We start from the raw sequence: 13,454 nt of genomic DNA on the forward strand, positions 1-13,454 counted from the left end.
AGTTTACTTAGTCAAAAATGTATCTGCACATTCTGATTTTTCTGGAATGCTAATAAGCCCTTCCTTTTTAATCACTATACCACATGTTCTGCGATTGTTTGTAAAGCAATCAGCTATAACAGTTTTTCCATGGGTGTCATGCGAGACTACGTTTACGCTCTGCATGTTGCATTTGTAATTGTGACATACGTACTCATGGATAGTTTTACTAACACTAACATATCCTAGAACTTGTTTATGGGGAAGAGACGTCTGGTAGTGCCAGAAGGGCTGGTCAGGTGTGAGCTGCATTTCGGCTGTTTGTTGCCCAGTTTAATGGTCTGCTGGATATATAGTAACTTGTTACTGTTGCTTTCTTAAAACATTGTCTGCAGCGATCTTAAATCCATGCAGTCATCCATAGCTTACAAAACACTGAATCAGCATGTGCCTACAAGTTCAAAACTGCCCCAATTTTCAAATTTGTGCAATTTTTCCGCTAACAGATTCATTAATGGGGGGAGGGGGCCCTTCTATTTTGTTGGCTGGGTCTATTTTATGTCCCAGATCGACCCTGTATCCTAGAAATAATTTGTTGCATTTTTAATTGTTATGCACTAACCATATGTGTTCTTGCCCACCTGGAGCACTACCGGAAGAACAAGTATCTGGCCAAGACGGGAGAGAACTTCGTGGTGCTGGTGGTGCACCTGATGGATAGGCTGCTGGACTACCGAACCATCATGCACGACGAGAATAAGGAGAATTGCATGGGCTGCGCGGTGAATGTGCTGGTGAGTGCACGCACAGCGCGCGCCAATGAGAAACTCATGAGCTGCTCTGTGAACGTGCTGGTGAGTGCAAGCACAGCGCGCGCCAAGGAGAACTGCAATGTGCTGGTGAGTGCATGTACTGCGTGCGCCAAGGAGAACCGCATGAGCTTCAAGGTGAACGTGCTGGTGAGTGCACGCATAGCGCGCGGCAGGCGCCCCGTGATAAGTGAGCCCTTCAGGAGCAAGCACAACTCGCATAATTTGTGCGCCGTCGCTGCCTGTCAAGGTGCATCATATTTCAATGTAAAGACCTTGAGAGATACTGGGCATCATATATGGGCGCAAGGAACCCACACAACTCCAGTCTAAGAACTGTGCGTGTTTGTCTTTCTTTCAGTGACTAACATCAGCAATTAGATAATGTCTCGCACTCAACATAGCTTTACTCAGGGAAAAGATTTACAGAGAAAACAGAAGGTTTTATTTTTTATTTGTAAACAACAGTACAGCATCTAAGTCATCAGCAAATTCTGTTGAAAAGTGGCAGTGACTAATATCAGTAAGAAACAAGCACAAGCGAGCGTGCCTCGCGTGGCAGCAGTGGGAGGGGAGAAAGGAGGGGGCCTGCGCGATTCTCTTGCGGGAGCGAGCCAGGGGCACCATGTGTTGCAAGTTATTTACAAACATATGGTGTCAAAGCTCACTCCCGCAGGGCAATCGCCAAACGTGCACGTGTTGCCATTGAAAGCAATGCAACGCATGAATGTTTTTGGGCAAAAAAGGGAACCGATGGCTAAAGGTCTCTTTCCTAAGCAGTGCATGCGAGACAGAAAAAGTGGCCCACATTTGCGTATTGCCTTTCCACAAAACACTGCTTCAGCGAAGTTGTATCAAAAGAAAGGAGGTAGGGGGCATGTTTTATTAACTTCACTTACATAAAAAATGCACATATTAGTTCACACTGCTGAACCACACATGAATGCAAGTGAGACCACTTCTGCTCAGGCCCCCTGCCCCCGCTCAATCAGCATACATTAGTGGGCTGGCCCAGTGAGAGAAAGGGTGTGATACCTCCGCCCATCTGCCTCTGGAAAGGCCACTCAGGGAGCCACTAGGCCGCTGGCGGCATCCTAACAGCACAGACAGCCCCCAGGCTGCCCAAAAAAGCAGCCCACAGCAAGAACTCGGCTACCGGCCTTTCCGCGTCACCAATCCGACCCTATTCGGCACCAGCACTTAATTGTCAGCACCTGTGCTTGGGACAGCCGGCCACAAGATGGTGCTGTCTAGGTCATTTAGAGATGACCAAAACAACAGTTAATTATTAATACTATATTAATCAAAAATTACTGTTACCTGCCGCTCAAGCCATTATACCTTTGGGGGCCTGAAATAGTCTGAATTGTCGCACTTGTAGGAGTGTGATGGTATGTAGTTGTGTTGTTACTATATTTAGCAGCATAGCAGGGCAATATGTTGTGGAAGCTGCAGTGGCCTTCAGACGAGAGCCCTGGCACTTAATTTTTTACAAATTAAGCACTGTTGAAGGGTTTTATCGTGGGAACTTGGGTGAAGTAACTGAGTGGCTGAGCCCTACAAGCAAGAGACTATTAAAGTAACCAATGAGAACTCGTTTGGAAGGGTGACCCAAGGAAGCAAAAGCTTGCTTTCAAGGTCAACCATGATTAGGTCACAACTACCATTATGGGCATGGAACAGGATCATGATGGGGGATGACCGAGCCAGTGTGTCTCGAGTGCCCCCCTTATTCAGATTTGGAAAGAGAGCAGGGGTTCCATCATTCGATGATCCTTATAATTCCACATTCACCTGGAGGTGTTGATTGCTTTCAGCAGCTGAAACGTAAGGCTGAACCATGCAAGAGCCTTGGTGTTTCTGTGGTTCTTTTGAAATTGGGTACTAGTAACTTTCATTACCAGGCCCATCAGAATTTCAGTAGTATTTGTAACGAGGAACCTAGAGTTTTATTTGAATGACCCTTTTATTATCCTTCTCAGGACAAAAACAGGGGGGGCTATGAGGTATACGGATAAGAGAAAATAAACCTTGTATGCTCCAAGTCACAGAAGGAAGACACAGAAGTGTGTCAAAGAAGTCAGGTCCCTACAATCATAACGCAAAGTTATCCATAAATATAAAACATCGGGGGCCCGAATTTCAACAGTATGACCTCTCAGGGTTTCCTATGTATGATTCTCAGGAATTCACTAAAGTTTCCAGAAGTACACTGGAATATCTCAGACCATCGTATATATCCAGCAGTTTTCATGGACAATTTGCAAATTCCTACATCTAACAATACTGAGTAATTTCTTTATGCATAATTGTGAATATGTTGTGGAAATGACTTTCACCTATCTGCAATGGAACATTTTTTACATACAGTTTTTATCACACAGGAAAAAGAATGTGACTGAAAGTAAATTTCATAAGTCAAACAGGTAATACGTTGGAGAAAATCTGAGAAATGTCAAGCACTATGCCATGTCCAGGCTAGCCAATCAGAGTGGGGGAAACACACCAGCCACTGACATGTTCCAAATGTTGAAAATGTATTATTCTGATACCTTTAACTATGGCCCAATGGATAATATCTTACATCGTTGCCAGGTATTCAAAACTGTCATTTCCACTTCACTTTATTTCAAAGCTACTCAACTGCACTGCATCTGGTGCTTTAACTGTAGACATAATACATCTAATGAAAACTCATGCTAGCCTGGTAGGATCCCTACACTCAGATGGCAAAGAGATTCTTCTGTTTTCTTAATGTATGGATACCAGGCCCCTTTGAATCAATCTCAAGAACATGCTACTGTGAAAGGAGGCTGAAGAGAATGTATTTTACAAAATTACACAATGTGTGATAAACATCAAGTTCTATTGTAGAGCCATATAAACACACATAATACCTACTTATTATTTCTCACTCATTTTTATTTTTAAAGTCATCAGTATTATCAAACACTCCCCCTTTTTTAATATCAAACAACATATATTTTCAATATAGCAATAAATGTATTAAATTAGGAGAAAAGACAGTCCTCACGTGCCCAGGAACATCTCATACAACATACACACCACACTCTCTCATACAACACATTCAGTTAAAAAAAAAGAAACACATAGGCAAAGTGCCTCCATGTTTTCATTGGCGCTTATGAATGAAAAATCTTTTATAAGAAATTATAATGTAACAGCATCCAAAGTTACAGATTTTAGATAGTTGAACATAACCTCAAAAAAGACATTTCATAATTTATGTCATCTAATAGAAATCACAGATTTCTCACTCACTTTTGCCTCATTAGCCTTTCTTCTACACGCTCTGCAAGCCCCAGCAGGACAGGAGTCCCAGGGCCAACTCTCCCTGCTTTAGGCATTTCCGCGAGGGGGTCATCAACGCGGACGGGGACTACAGGTCCCCGAACACTCTGCTGCTGCCACAGGTGCTGCCTTGAGGGGGAGACACTCGTCATTGGGCTTAGAGTGCTGCCTCTCCCCCGCGGCGTGGGAGTTCTCACTCACTTTTGGCCTCATTATCCTTTCTCCTACACGCTCTGTAAGCCCTGGCGGGACAGGAGTCCAAGGGCCAACTCTCCCTGCTTTAGACATTCCCGCAAGGGGATCATCAACGCGGACAGGGACTACAGGTCTCAGAACACTCTGCTGCTGCCACAGGTGCTGTCGGGAGGGGGAGGTGCTTGTCATCGCGCTTATGGTGCTGCCTCTTCCCCCACGGTGCGGGAGTTCTCACTCACTTTTGGCCTCATTATCCTTTCTGCTACAGGCTCTGCAAGTCCCAGCGGGACAGGAGTCCCAGGGCCAACTGCCCCTGCTTTAGGCATTCCCGCGAGGAAGTCATCAACGCGGACGGGAACTACAGGTCCCAGAATACTCTGCTGCTGCCACAGGTGCTGCCGTGAGGGGGGGGGGCACTCGTCATCACGCTCATAGCGCTCCCTCTCCCACTGCAGCGCGGGACGTAGTGCGGACGAAGCCCCGACCAAGGGCGGGCCCGTCTGTGCCCGTCAGGGGCCGGAAGAGGCCGGGCTGGGCCACCCCACTGACATTGACACTTAGGCACTCACCTCACCTATCCAGCCACAAGGTAACGTGAAGTCCTTTGTATCTCCTTGTCTGTCATTGCGCTATCTTGTGGCTTTGTAGTTGGGCCACTTAACTCTGCCATTACTAAATGAGTAAACACAGAGGAGTAGCCAGGACTTTAGGCGCATTTATAGTCAGGGCAGAGTCCTTTCTAATCCACAAAATTGAAATAACCGAGAGTTGGTTGTCCCTGGACCCTGCTACGCCACAGTCCTGCCTATCACTAGGTGGTCCCTCTTGTGACAGTGTTACATACTCAAACCCACAAAGCACATTGTCAGGGAAGATTTGTCCTGCTACCTAAAATTCACCATCGGTAAGTTTGTAAGCATCGAACATGGATGTTCCAGGTGCGCCCAGTATTAATATCAGGGTGCAGGCTGCCAAGTCCCAAAGGCATGCCAAATTAAATGCCTAACCCATCAAAAGGAAGAGAAATGCTGGAAAATCTAGAATTAAAAACACAAAAGGTTTTCAATCTGTTAGCAATGCAGCTGACCATGTGGACATTCCTACTAACTCTGTAGGTACCCAGTCAGATGTTACTTTTAATACTTCCTGTAACGAGATCAATATAGACACTATTGGGGAAGCTGCTCTAGTAGGGTCTGCAATGAAAGTTTTTGAATCCACAATGGCTAATATTAAGGAGGTGATTGACATGAATTTTAATCTTCTCTGGGGGAAACTAAAGCGTATGGACTCTGCAATGGCCAATTTAAGTGGCAGTAAGGTGAACTATGTTGCCAGTGATGTCGGGGGGGGGGCTCCTATAATTTCTGTGGCTCACAGACATGGGTCTGACCGACAATTAATGAGTTTGGTCCTACATAAAGATACACCGCTTGTTAACCCCTGTACAACTTGTTGTAACCCAAATGAACTCCCTGTGTTGAACCCCACTCTTGAGCAGAGGAACAGACAAGATATGCCCAGAGTGCTCACTGCAGATAATTTAAACTCAGATCAAGGAAGTAGTCATTACAATCAGTCACAGCCTGGTACAACTGTAAATGACCTAATCAGGGATACCATGGACTGCCCTAGGGGTGCTCATCTCAGACCAGATACTGATGTTCTGAGCCTACTGCCGGCCTCATGCCCTTATGTGTTGGTTTTGGTTGGTGTTCCCAATCTTGCTGGGGGCCAGAGAGAGTCTTGGGCAAACCTCCTCAAAAAATCTGTAGAATGGCTATGTAAACATAAAGGAGTTCATTTCATCCTTCTGATATGAATGAAATCCTTATGGCCAGAACAGTAGGGTGGGTTGGCAATTCGGCCAAGAACATAAATGGTGAATGTATCGTTCTTAATTTCCCCAGACCTCACATGGTTTGCCGCTTACTATGTATTCATGAGCAACCATTTATACAAAGTTCTGATATCTGTGCGCTCCCCCTAGGTTACTTTTATAAACCACCACTTATACCTGATAGGGATGCTCATGCACCGCTTCTGGTAACCAATAGGTTTCATGCACTTTCCAGTTTAGATGCCGAGGACTGACAACCACCAATGATGATCGATTTGCAGGAACATGTGGAGGACTCACCAGGCATCACATTCACAGCTCATAATGATAAGCATTTTTTAACTAGGGCCAATGTTGGAACCGACATGAGTATTTTAAGTTGGAATGTAGCAGGGCTACAGTGTAGGCTTGGTGATCTGGACTGGCTGCGTCTAATAAAGGAACAAGACGTAGTCATGTTTCAGGAGATCTGGGCCACTCACGACATACACATTGAAGGGTTCCACTGTTTTAGCGTAGCAGCTTCCAGCCCCAAATCGGGCCGACCGACGGGGGGCCTATTCATTGGGATCAACATTGCCGCTGGAGGGAGGTTTAAGGTTTTTTCTAACTAATAGGCTCAACTATCAAGTTGTGTTTTACAAAAGGAGAGTTTCTTTTTCTTTGGTAAATTTTTATAATAAAGATTTTCATTCTATCCTTAACAGGAATTTTATTGAGCTTTTTGAGTTTATTTCCAATCTAGATTGCCAGCAATGCTCGGATGGGTCTATTGTGATTCTATTGGGTGGAGATTTTAATGCAAAACTTAGTGATATGCAACATGACGTGGGGACATGCAATTCAGGTCCCCCCTTCCGCAGGGGTGTAGAGCTGGCCGCGTTCTTGAGCTCACATAATTTGGCTAATGTCATGGAATTGGTGGGGTCCCCACATGTCATTAATCCCCAACTACCTACATTTAGAGGAAGGGGCTGTTCCTCAACAATAGATTTTATTTGTATTTCCCCTCTTCTTGAGGATCAATTAATGTCCGCAGAGGACATTGCGATGAACCACACGGACCACAATCCCAATTATAGTAGTATTGAGATTGGCACCCCGGCCCGTGTTTTCTTCTGAATGTGGGGCTAAAAATGTAATGCCCTCAACTGACAACTTAAGATTAACATGGAGGGGCGCCGACAGTGGCAAACTGTTTAAGTCACTAATGAAGGACAATATGCACCTTATTAATTCTTGCCTGTCATTCCAAACCCCACACCTAGAGGTAGTCCATGACTTTTCTAAACTTTGTGTGGCAACTAAAACCCTTCTTTCAAAACCCGTTCCCATGATAAAACATGGTCCTAGGTGGTTCCATCGTGAGTGCTCAGAGTCTAACAAGAACCTGCCCAGGGATTTGTCATCTAACCCAAGGTGCACTTTAGATGTGCAATTGGAAAGGCGGAATTATAATACAGCGTTCACCAATCGGAAAGGAGCACTCCTAAATGAACGTTGGGAAGCCCTAACACAGGCTGCTACTATTAACCCCTCCAATGCTCATGATGAGCTGAGCTCATCATGGGCCACGGTGCTCCATTGCTCATGACGAGCTCAGCTCGTCATGGCCCGTGGAACGCTCAGGTGCGGGGAGGATTCCCCCGCTGTGCTGAAAGTTCCACGGAGCCAATGCACCTGTGACGAGCTGAGCTCGTCATGAGCAGAGGAGCACTGTAGCTCATGACGAGCTCAGCTCGTCATGAGCATGCGGGCGCTGTGCGCGCCCCCCCTACCCCCCCAGCACAGCGGGGGAATAACTCCCGCAGCGAAGGGGTTAAAAAAAGGGTAACATATTCTGGTCCGATGTAAGGGATCTGCGATCCACGCACCAGCTATTAACCCCTATCAGCTACACCATTTCTAGTGAGTCCTGGGTAACTCATTTGTTAAAAATCTATGCCACCCCCTCACCAGGGATGGATCAGTATGAATTTGGATGGTTGACCAATATACAGATAACTATATTTGGAGCAGAAGAGACTCTCCACCGGAGCATTGGGAATAAAGCCCCTGGCCCTGATGGGCTACCAATAAATTCAATAAAATGGAAACCAGACTTCTGGGCCCTGCTCCTTTTGGATGTTTTTAAAAATGTAACATATGCTTTGTTACCCGATACGTGGGCCACAAGTGTTATTGTTCCAGTTTTTAAAAAGGGAGACCGGTCTCAGCCTAGCAACTATAGGCCGATCTCATTGATCGAAAATACTTTAAAAATATTGGGAAGAGTTTTATACAATAACATTTTAGGATGGTCAGAGGAAAATGCCATTTTAGAGCCCTGCCAGTTAGGCATTCGTTCCAAGGTTGGCACAAATAAAAAATGTTTAAACCTTAACCTGGTAATCGGGAAATATACCATTGCGCGGAACTCTCCAAGCTATTTGACCTTTATGGATTTATCCTTAGCATTTGACCGTGTCAATAGGTCAAAGCTCTGGACTGTCTTCCTGGTCTATGGGCTGGATGAGCCTCTGGTACATTTCATAGCATATCTCCATAAAGATCTTCATGCCCAGGTGAGGATTGGCATGGGTGGAGAGGTCTGGGGAGCCATTAAAGTAGGAAGGGGGGTTGGACAGGGTTGCGTCTTGGCCCCTCTCCTTTTTATTATCTACAATAATGGGCTGAATATATCTTTGAAATCCATGACCCAAGATGTTCCCATAATGAATGGGAAAACTCTTCCTCTGCTACTATACGCAGATGATGAAGTCCTTATAGGCCACACCCCGAATTCTCAGCGTATTTTAGTACATACCTTTGTCAAGCATATGGATAATCTGGCCTATGCCTTCATTTAAAAAAATAATTTTTAATGTCCTGTGGCCCGGGGAAACGCCAGCTAAGCTCTACTGTTGTGGGCAGCCAGAAATTGACAAATACCCTCAAATTTCCCTATCATGGGTTAGTCTTTGCTGTGAACGGCTCCTGGACTCAGCATCTCACTCACTCCAGGAGCAAGTTCTCAAAGGCTATTAACTCAATCCTTAGCCTCCCCCACCCAAAGACTACTGGTGCTATTTTAGCCATTCAAAAATGTTTTAAGTGACAATGCGTCCCAGTAGCCACGTATAGGGCTGAGATTTGGGGTATTGCAAACAGTTCCTGCATTCAGCATGAAGAAAATAGGTTTTGCAGGAAACTGTTGAGCATCCCAATCTCCACCTCACAATATATCTGCCATAGGGAACTCAATCTTAATTATATAACAGACTTTATACGCGCCCGACCAGCTCTTTTTTGGTTATCAGTTTGGAAGAATAAGGCTTCCTATCTAACTAGTAAGATTATTACTGATTGCATTAAGTGTGAGAAAGGGAAGGATATCCCTTGGCTGTCTGTAGTGTACCAAAGCTTGCGCAGTGTTAACAAAGACTGTATTTTCCTAAACCCTAGTACAGCCGAAACCCTGCACAAAAAAGAGCTTAGAGATGCCCTTTATTCGCTATACAATACAGAGAGGATTGGCATGGAATCTAAGAAATCATCTGTTCTTAGTTATATGTCTATAGAACAGTACGGCCATCCTCTACCCATTTATCTCACCTTACCTATGAGCCATTGGGAAAGGAGCCTCTTATTCCGTTTAAGAGCAGGAATTGACAAATTTGCACTGTGCTTTCCTCTTGGTTACCATCCCAACTTTGATTACGCACCATGTCCATCTGATGGGACGAGTGGCCAATCAATTTTACATTTTTTGTTTTGTTTGCAAATATTACATGAACTATATTAAATGGCTCTTATACCCATTTTTTATAAAGAGGACGCCTATTAGTCTGGATACTGCCTATTCATGCATACTTACCTTGGCTGATGAAGAGTTGGTTTTTGGCACAAGCACATTTCTAAGAATTGCCACTCAAGCACGTAAGACAAAGTCCAATCCTTGAGCTTTTCAACTATGTATGAATATTTCTGTACAATTGTTGGGTGAATTGGTATTTTATATACCTGTAATTTATTTATCATCAATAAGGTTTCCTTCAACCTGTTATTTAATTTGCCATAATGTCATGTTTTATACAAATGTAACCCATTTACTACTAATGTATCTTTACTCTCCATTTGTTATTTAATTGTCATGATGTTGTGCTTTTATGGATACCAAGTTATCCGAATAAAGTTTATGAACTGAACTGAACTGATTCCTTTTAGTCAGCAAACATTGTGCATAGATTCCTTTTAGGTAGCAAAAAATGCGCCTCTCCTGGATAGCCATTCGATGGAAATAAAATATGACACACGTGGAAGGAATCCTGAGTATTCGAAAATATTGAAAATCTATGGTAGTAGTTTTTTTACTATGGTGCATTAAATAATAGCCGTGACTAAATCACGAACACCATAAACTGGCATTTCATCTTTGTGTGCAGGACATGCAGTTCATTCCCTATTTGCACCATGGGAGATCCAGGGAAACACATATGTGCATCAACATTTATCAGCAATATTTCCTGCTAGATGAACGGTTGAAGAGAAATGTCATGCATTGATAACAATTACATAAAATCTTATTGAAGTAAAATGTTGGTGGTTCTGCATGGAGCGGATTAAAAAGAGAGAGGTATGCTGCACATCCTAAATGTGGAATTCCCAACTTCACTAGACCTATTAGAACATGTATGTGGGTCATCTTTAAGCAGCAACATGAACCTGTATGAGGGAGGGTGAAGGGAGATGTCAAACATTCGCAAAAATGATAAAAATCCTACAAATGTTAAGTTAAAGCTGGCACATGGAGAGGGAGGACTGTCTTTCACAAATATAATACTCATATGTGCAAATTTTGAACATATATAGTGGTGGTATGTTTTCCTGTGGCTCAGGGGTTGGCGACTGTGACCTGTACTTTGCTTGGATTTTGTCATTTGATCCAATCTTACTGTCCTTGTGGTGCTCACAACTTGGCCACCTGAGTTCCATTGTTCTTTGTCTCTGAGATATACCCCAAAGTTATGCAATTCTAAAAAAAAATGCCTTTATTGTTGCGTCCCTTTCATCTCCAGTTCAGGCTGAGGTAACATCTGCGCCCCATAATTAGAGGGCCTCTACAGTAGATGCTTTTATTGAGGGCCATTATCAGGGCACATTATTTCTTATCAAGCAGGTAGCATCACCCTAGAGTGCATCTCAGTGAATGGTACTCGCATCCTTCAGTATCCTACATAGTTAAGACAGGAACAAAAGCAACCTTAGTCCAGCTATAGTTTTGTTGGGCCTCATCAGTGCGGGGAAGCTTGGATCTATTACCAAGCGGCCCATTCCTGGGCATACTGGTCCCAATTAGTGAGGGTGTCTCATTAAATCAGAAAAGTGCTTAATGGAATGTTTACAAAAGCCTCAGTCTCTGACAATCACTGATTTGCATAAGGCTGGTTCCTCTCTGTTGAGAAACAATGAGCCAACAACTGATGGATGTGGCTCAGTGCAATAACCATTGACTGGCATTAATTCAAGTAATCCATCCTTCACGTGTGGACTCTTGCTTCTCTGGTGGTGGCTCGCAGCAAACATTGCGAAAATCAAGGCCCGTGATCTTCACAGTAAGAAGAAGAAAGATCTTCTGAAGCAGTTTGATGACCTCAAGGTCAAATTGTCGTAGCTCCGGGTTGCTAAAGTGTCGGATGGTGCTGCATCCAAGCTGTCCAAGATCCAGATTGTCCAAAAATCCATTGCCAGATTCCTCACAATCATCAACCAGACACAGAAGGAAAACCTGTGAAAAATTTACAAAGGCAAGAAGTACAAGCCCCTAGATTTGAGGCCCAAGAAGACTTGTGCTTTGCGCTGTACACTCATCAAATACGAAGAGGGTTTGTAGACAAAAAAACAAGTCAGAAAAGAGCATCTATAACCACTGTGCATATTTGCTGTGAAAACTTAAATGCGTTGTACAAAACATAGGCTTTATGGTTGAGACTCTTGCTTCTTATGCCACAAGACTCAAGCTGCATCTCACTTTTAAGACCCCAAAAATCTGATTGGGGTTGTTTTTCTTCCCTTTCAGATGAGATGTGACCTGCAAGTTCTGCCTGGACTGTTCTTTCTGTAGCCGAACAAAGCTGCTTTCCATATGTTTGGTCCCTCTCTGTAATGGACGGTGACCTTTGGTTGGAGCTATTAGCCCTTCGAGGGTCATACTTTGGGCAAAGGAACAAAAGTGCTGCTTTTCTTCAACTCAATTCAGGCAACTGTAACATTGCTTGGTTTGAACATATGCTGTAGTCCATTTAAAAGTAAAACAATTCAATAGTAAAACACCATCCCTAAGCTTGAAATACTGGACCAACCATGAGTGGCGTAGTGAGCAAAAGAACAATGGATTTAACCCAGATCTCTTGATTGGGGATGAATGTAATGTAGTGTAATGTAAGGGACACTTTCATAGCGCGGCTGCTACCCAATGGGTATCCGGGCAATGGGATTACCAAAAAAACACTGTGTGTAAAAGAGTTGAAAAACATCTAGGGATTATTCTCTAGGAAAGAGTCTAGTTTTCAATTCCGTCCTAAATTGTGATAGAGTGTTCATTTGTGTAAGCTCAATTGGCAGAGAATTCCAGAGACGGGATGTGGCAAAACTGAATGATCTACCGCCCAGTCGAAATCTATTGACACAGAGACTGCATACCAGATTGGCTGAAGAGGAGCACAGGCTTCTAACTGGGGAATTCCATTGGAATTTCCTCAGTAAAAGCTTAGGCCCCATTTTATGGATTGCCCTATAGACAATACACAGAGACTTAAACTGGACTCTCTGCACAATGGGCAACCAATGGAGATCTTTTAGGGCAAGCGAGGCTGATGCACTGCGTTGTCTGATTAATGCAAGCTTGGCTGCCATAATCTTTATTCTTTGCTGTTTTTTCAGCAAATAAGCTGGCGCTCCTAGGAGTAGGGCATTGCAGTAATCTAATCTGCTCATAATAATACTCCTTACCACTTGGGGTCTAACTGAGGTGGGTAGAAAGGGGAGTATATTTCGAAGGGCTTGGAGCAGAGAAAGACAAGTGCTCACGGTTTTAATCACTTGAGAATCAAGTTGTAGATTACTGTCAAGTAGTACTCCCAAATTACAGGCTGTCTTGAAGGTAGTGGAGGATTGTTAGTAGGGATTGACCAGAAATCTGCTGTTAGGGGATGAGGGATTCCACTTGCAGCACAGCAAAGTACTTCCATCTTGTCCCCATTAAATTGTACTGAATTATCTCTGAGCCAGCCTGCTGTTTCTCGCATACAGTTATAGATTTTCTCCAAGGAAACTGCATT

At 43.9% G+C, this 13,454-nt stretch overlaps 1 pseudogene; it reads left to right on the forward strand.

Annotated features, from left to right (window-relative positions):
• Nucleotides 1-722: 722 nt before the first annotated feature.
• LOC147683693 (large ribosomal subunit protein uL29 pseudogene) lies at nucleotides 723-12,070 on the forward strand (annotated as a pseudogene).
• The last annotated feature ends 1,384 nt before the right edge of the window (nucleotides 12,071-13,454 follow it).

This window comes from Lissotriton vulgaris, chromosome 11 (genome assembly GCF_964263255.1).
Source record: "Lissotriton vulgaris chromosome 11, aLisVul1.2, whole genome shotgun sequence".
Taxonomy (NCBI): Eukaryota; Metazoa; Chordata; class Amphibia; order Caudata; family Salamandridae; genus Lissotriton; species Lissotriton vulgaris.